The sequence below is a fragment of the Nicotiana tabacum genome, unplaced genomic scaffold, assembly GCF_000715075.1.
Source record: "Nicotiana tabacum cultivar K326 unplaced genomic scaffold, ASM71507v2 Un00032, whole genome shotgun sequence".
Classification (NCBI taxonomy): Eukaryota; Viridiplantae; Streptophyta; class Magnoliopsida; order Solanales; family Solanaceae; genus Nicotiana; species Nicotiana tabacum.
Window position 1 is genome coordinate 107,624 of NW_027438270.1, and position 7,445 is coordinate 115,068.

Sequence of the window (7,445 nt, forward strand, 5' to 3'; positions counted from 1 at the left end):
TCAAGTCATGCTGCTGACCACTAGCTGTTTTCTTTAATATCTGTATCTCTTCTTCTATGCTTTCCACTTTTTTACAAAGTGTAGTCATAGCTAAGAGTATATTTTCCATTGTATTATCTGGTTCAGTTTGGGTAGCTTTGTCTTGATAAGTAATCTGCAACAACATTCTTGTTAGTAGTGATTATTTCAATTATAAATGTAAAATTTAATATATTTAATACCAGTCTGCGTATTTCTTTTATTGTAATTGAATCTTGTACTTTTCTGGTAATCCACCATTTAACTTGGGTGTTATCTGTTCTTACAATAAATCTGTTATAGACTATATATGGTTCAAATGCTAATAAACATTTATATAATGCAAATAATTCTTTTCTATTTATTTTCCATCTTTCTTGTGGTTCAGTATAAGATCCTGAATAATATCTGCAATGATGTTCTATTTTTTCTTTATCATATTTATATTTAAGAACTCCTCCATAACTATGATTACTCGAATCTGTTTCTACAATATAAGTAAATTTCTTATTTTCATCTGGGAAGTATAGTTTTGGTAGTTTTTTACACAATATTTTGATCTTTCTTATTTGTTCCTTATCTTTTTCATCAAATCCATATTCTACATCCTTTTTTAGTTTATTCTGTAGAGGTTTTAGGTTTTCTGCTAATTTAGGTATATATTCTCTTACTTGGTTTACTAGTCCTAAAAATGATTGTAATTTCTTTTTTGTATCTATGTTTTCATCAAGATTGATTATTTTTTGTACTATATGTGTTTGCATTTTTATTCCATTTTTATCTATTTGTATACCTAAAAATTCTATCTGATTCTTCATAATTTCTGCTTTGGTTTTGCTTAAGCTTATGCCAGAGTTTTCTATAATATGTATGAATTTTTCTAATAATCTTATATGTTCATCTTGTGTTCTTGAATATAGTAGTATATCATCTATATATACTATACAATTTTCTAGTTGGTTAAAATAATTGTCCATAAAATGTTGGTATCTTCCTGGTGCATTTTTATATCCAAATGGTAAAATATTCCATTCATAAAATCCTTGTGGTACTGTAAATGCTGTTAGTTTTTTAGATTCATCTTCTAGTTTTAGATGGTAAAATCCTGATTTACAATCAAATTTACTGAAGTAATTATATCCTTGGATTTGTCTTATTTTTAATATCTTATTAGGTATTGGATAATTATATGTTTTAGTTTTTGCATTTAAGTTTCGGTAATCTATAACCATTCTACTTTTTCCTCTTTTTTGTTCACCATATTTATTTACTATAAATGCTGGACTTGTATGTTTACTATTACTTTCTTGTATGTAATTGTTATCTAATAATTCTTTTATATGCATTTTGAATTCTGCTAAGTCATCAAAGTTATATTTTAAAGGTTTTTGTGTTATTATGCTGTTTTCTTCTATTAATTCTATTTTTATTTTTGTTTTATGTTTATTCCAACCTTTTAGAGGGTTATCATTATATAATTTTTCTAATTCATTCTGGATTATTTTTACTTTGTCTATTGTAAATATAATAATTTCTAATTGAGTAGTTGTATTTATATTTTCTAGTTTTTGTGTGATTTTTTCACTTCCTTTTATCCATTCTGTATTTTTTCTTTGTTTATTATTTACTCTTTTTGCTCCTACTTTGTTTTTACATGGTGTGGTAAACCACCAGTGTGTCCTTGTTATTATATGTGGGTATAGTTTATCTAAAAATGGCAATCCTAATAATATATCCTTTGTAGTGAATTCAAAGTTATATATTTCTTCTATAGTTAATATTTTATCCCATATTTGTATTTTTATATTCTTGGCTCTGTAGTTAATCATACTACCTTCATTATTAAATCCTGTTACTACCATAGGTGTTTTTAATTTTTTCCATTTATCTGTTGGTAAACAATTATATTTACATATGTTAGCTTCTGCTCCTGTATCTATCATTGGTGTATAGTATCTATTATAATATCCTTCTACTATGATTTTTGCGAGTATATATATTTTCATTCTTCTGTTCTTTTTATTATTATTTTCTTATCTTTGTGTGTTATGGTTAATTGTTTATCTCCTAGATTGTATGGTTTTACTTTTTCTAACCATTTTATTCCTAATGTAATATTTTCGTTTTCGTTTTCTTGATATATTTTAAATTGTATTATCAAAGGTATTCCTCCAATAATTATTTCTTTTTCTGTTATTTCTTCATTTATTATTAATTCCTTGGGTAATTCAGGGCATAGTTGTTCAGTAGTTATTATTTCAGTTTCTGTTACTAATTCTCTTGTGATATAATTTTCTTCTTGACCTGTATTTATTAATATTTGATATTTTCTTTGTTCCATGATTCCAGTTATATAGTAATGGTATGGATTTATTTTTTCTTTTGTGTTTCTTATTAAGTTTTTTGGGATTATATATTCCCTTCTTGATGTACTTATCCTTGATGATGTTGGTGTTTCATAAGTTAATTGGTTTGGTATACTTGATGTACTTAATCTTTCTTTTACTATTTCTAAGTCTTCTTCCATGTCAATTTCTTTATAACTATATTCATTATTATCAATAACTGTAACTATTCTTTCAAATGGATTTTCTATTTTTATTTTTTGCTGCTACTTTATGTTTTGTTGTTAAAACGTATAAGTTTTTACATCTAGCTGTAAATATCTTACTTCCAGTTGTTAATTCTATTCCTGACATTTTCCAGTATAATACTAATGATTTATCTATATTCCTATCGTTTATTGCTATTGAATAATTGGCACTTATTATGAATTTAAATTTCTGGTATATAAGATTTCCTTTTATTGCACTTATTATGCTTTTTTCTATAGGTTGGATTATTCTATCATCTGCTAAATATATTTCTATAGGGGTATCTATTCCTTCTCTAAAACATGCTTTTATTAATATTTCAGTTCCTCCTAGGTGTACATATTTAATTGGGTTTTTTGCCTTTATATCTTGTATTTCTTTGTTTATTATTCTTTTGTTTATTATTGGTATTTTGGCTTTTCCTTTTGTATATTTACAGTCAATTATATGTTCTTTTTGGCTAACTACGTAGTATTCTTCTTTTTGTCTTTTGAACCAATTTTTTATTGTAGGTACTTCAAATATTTTTTCGACACTGAGGTCTAATTCTTTTCCTTTTATTTGTTCAAATATACTATTATCAAATATAATCTTTTGTTCTGAGGATTCTTCATCTTTATATTCTTCTCGTGTTATTATTTTTATTTCTTTTTCAGTCATTAGGTTTCATCATCTTCTTTAGTTATTTCATCTCCTATTTTATCTTCTATATCTGATATTTCATATACACTATCTTCACTATCTAGTTCATAGTCTATATATTCCATTTGCATATATTCTTCATCATCAATTATGATTTCAGTTATTTGTTTTTTCTTTAAGTTTCTAGGTGCTTTACAGTCTTTAGCTATATGTCCCAATTTTTCACAGTTATAACAAGTACATTCTGTTAATTTCTTTTTTGGTCTAAATGGTCTTTTATTCTGATAATTTTTTACATAATATCTTTTTCTTGGTTTTTTATTTTTATATTTTGACTTGTATTTATTATATTTCTTTGTTTTCCATTTTTTATTATAATATTTATCTGTACATCCAAATTGTGGTGCTGTTTTGTTTTTACAACACCTTAAATTTTTTATTAATGTTTTTTCTATTTTTGCTTCTTCTTTATATTTTTCACATATTTGTACAAACCATTGTTGTAGAAATTTTATTCTAGCTCCTAAAGTATCTGTTAATCCTGCTTCATTCCAGTCTTTTATTATTTTAGAATTAAAAGGTTCTGGTAATTTTGCGAAATATAGTTCTTATTTCTTTGCTCTCTTCTGTATTATATGTTCCTTTATAATAATATTCTCTAAATGCACAAGTATATTTGTCTATATAGCACATATTACATATTGCTAATTTTGTTATTAGGTTTCTATTTATTTGTTTTTCCTTATTTTGTTCTTCAATTTCTGTAGTCATGCTACTAAATTCGTTTCTTATAGCTATTTCATATTTGTATAATATTTCTATATTTGTTGTTGCTATTTCACCATTAAATTTTTTATTGCTTCTTAAGGTATCTATACTTTCTCTAGTTAAATTTTGTAACCATAATTTTACCGTTCCTATAAGTGTTCTTTCTATATATCCTGGTGTTTCTGTCATTCCTATTTTATTATCTACCAATTGTTTAGATACATATCCTATCCATAGTTGGATTGTTTTATTTATATCTGCTACGCAATCTAAATCTAAAAAGTTATATTGTTCTGATATTGGTTTTGGTGTCCATTTTTTATTTAATCTACTATCCCATAGTGTATTATATCTATCATGTTGTTCATAATTGGCTGTATAATAATTTGGGTATAATCCTTTTGGATTTTTTACACCTGATGTACTAGGTTTTTCTTCCATTTTTACATCTCCTGTATTTACTTCTACATTTTTTGTTTTTTCTATATTTTCTAAAAGTTCTGTATATGTTTCACTTATTTCGCTTGATTCTGACTCTTGGTCATCTATATTATTATCTATTTCTTCAATTCTGAGAGTTTCTTCTGTTTGTAATATTTGTTTAAATTTATTTATTTCATCTGTTAATTCTATTTCTTTATTCTTTTCTCTTTGCTTGTTTTCATATAGTGCTTTTAACATATTTAACTCTTTTTCTAATGCCATAATCTTTGTATTTTTGGTTTCTTCCAATTGTTGTATTTCTTTGCTTGCTTGTTTCTTAATAATTTCAATTTCTTTTTTCTTATCAATTTCCTCATTTTCTCTACTTATTCTTGTCATAGCTGTTAAGCTATCTTCTAATCTTGCTGTTTCTTTTTCTATCATTAAGTATAATTGGTCTCCTATTTTTTTATATCTTCTGCCTAAGTTTGAAAATATTATTTTTATTTTTAATCCGTCTTGGTTTTCATAAGTTTTTTCATCTATTGCAAATTCTTCTTTGTTCATTTTTTAGTCTATAGTTAAAATTGTGAGTTTGTGGCTATTGTCGGGTGGATTATGTTATTGGCACGTAAACGGTCCGTGCAGATGTGATATGAAATGTGGGCACAAGATGCTAGGAAAATATAATGATTATGTTATTGGCACCTGAACTGTCCGTGCATATGTGTTATGAAATGTGAGCACGAGGTGCCGGAAAAATATAAGATTTTTAGTATTGGCATGTGAGTTGTACGTGCGGTTATCATAGAAATATGTGCACGAGGTGTCGTGAAAATATGAAAGTGGTTTGATACTCGTGTTTTATGATTATGAAATGAGGTGTAACAAAGTGACTTTTATTTGAAAGAATTATATTCGAAAGATATTTATTTGAAATAAGTATATTCGAAAGATATTTATTTTAAAGAATTATATTTGAAAGATATTTTTTTGAAAGAATTATATTCGAAAGATATTTATTTGAAAGAAGTGTATTCGAAAGATATTTATTTGAAAGAATTATATTCGAAAGACATTTATTTGAAAGCAGTATATTCGAAAGATATTTATTTGAAAGAATTATATGTGAAATATTTATATTTGAAGGACTTGATTAATTGGTTGTACTTATGTTCCTTATTCATTTGAGCAATAATTATGGTATTCTTCTTTCCTTGTTGTTTAGATCATTGGTTGATTTTTGTTGCTATCATTGCTAGTTCTTTTGCAGTACTATTGTATACTGCTATATTGCACAGGTTATTTGACTAGTGAGTGTCCTGACTGTACCTCGTCACTACTCCACCGAGGTTAATTTTGATACTTACTGGGTACCGACTGTGGTGTACTCATACTACACTTTTGCACATTTTTTGTGCAGAGCCAGGTATTGGAGATATCGGACTCCGATAGAGTTAGAGCGTGATCGCAAGGATTCAAGGTATAGATGCTTGGTCATCGCAATCCCTTGAAGTCTTTCCATTTTATCGTATTGTCAACTCTTATTCGAACAATATTATATATTCAATCCTTGAGATCATTGCATGTATTCAGTTAGAGTTCGTGACTCAGTATTACCAGCCTTGGGAGGTTATTTGAATATTTCCGTTGTTGGTTTTGACTCTTGTATTGAATTAAAAAAAATGACTCGAAATGTAATTATAATCGGCTTACCTTGTCCTAGAGACTAAGTGCCATCACGACGCATGTAGTGGGATTATGGGTGTGACACACCAGTTTTGGGGTGTGTAGTATGAGACTCAGTTTTGAAAGGTTTTCATCTTTTGTTCTATTATTTTCCGCAATTTGTTAATTCATGTCTATTCAGTTTTCATTATTGTTAGGCTTACCTAGTCGTAGATACTAGGTGTCATCACGACATCCTACGGAGGGAAATTGGGGTCGAGAAAATATACTAGCTCATTTTACGCGCGTTGCGCGTGTACCCAATCTCAATAAGTTTGTTTTAAAAAGAAACACGTATATAGTATTGTAAAATTGATTTTTGATTCTATAACGACCCAACTTGTCGTTTAATGAATTAATGCCCCATTCAGTCACTTAAGGTCTCGAGCAGCTTTGTAATATGTATTATGACCCGCGGGTGTGGTCGAGTTTGATTTTCGTAAGATTCGAAATTAAATTAAAAGAACAATTCTTATTTAGAAGCTTAAATGTGTAGAATTGACCGGTGAGTTTTTGAGCAAACGACCCCGGAATGGAAACTCGATGATGGCAATAGCTTCGTATGATGATTTCAGACTTAGGCGTATATTCGTATTTTGATTTGGAAGTCCGTAGGACAATTCGATGCATTTTGGCGAAAGTTGGAAAATAGAAGGTTTTTGGAAAGTCCGACCGAAGGTTGAATTTTTGATAACGAGGTAGGATTTCGATTCCGAAAATGAGAATAGATCCATTACATCAATTATGACTTGTGTGCAAAATTGACGTCGTTCCGGATTGATTTGACACGTTTCGGCGCAAAATATAGAAGTTGAAAGATTTGAAAACTCATAATTCGATTCGATGCGTGATTCATAATTTCGGCATTGTTTGACGTGGTTTGAAGCCTCGACTAAGTTCGTATTGTATTTTTGGTACGTGTTGGTATAATTGGTTAAGGTCTAGGGGGATTCGGGTGGATTGTTTGAAGGTTAACGGAGCAATTTGGACTTGAAGGAAGCTGCTGGAAAATGGCAGCAGCTGTTGAGATCGCATCAGCGGAACTTTGGGCACAGGTGCGACCACCGCAGAAGCGAGATGCTTCTCGCAGAAGTGACTGAAGAGGGGAAGCTGAGAAGGCTGCAGAAGTGGCAACTGGTGCACAGAAGCGCAAAGGTAACCGCAGAAGCGGCAATGCGCGCAGAAGCGGACACTGCCTCGCACCTGCGATTCTCGCGGAAGCGAAAATGCTTCCGCAGATGCGAGGGTCGACTGGGCAGTACACTTTCATAG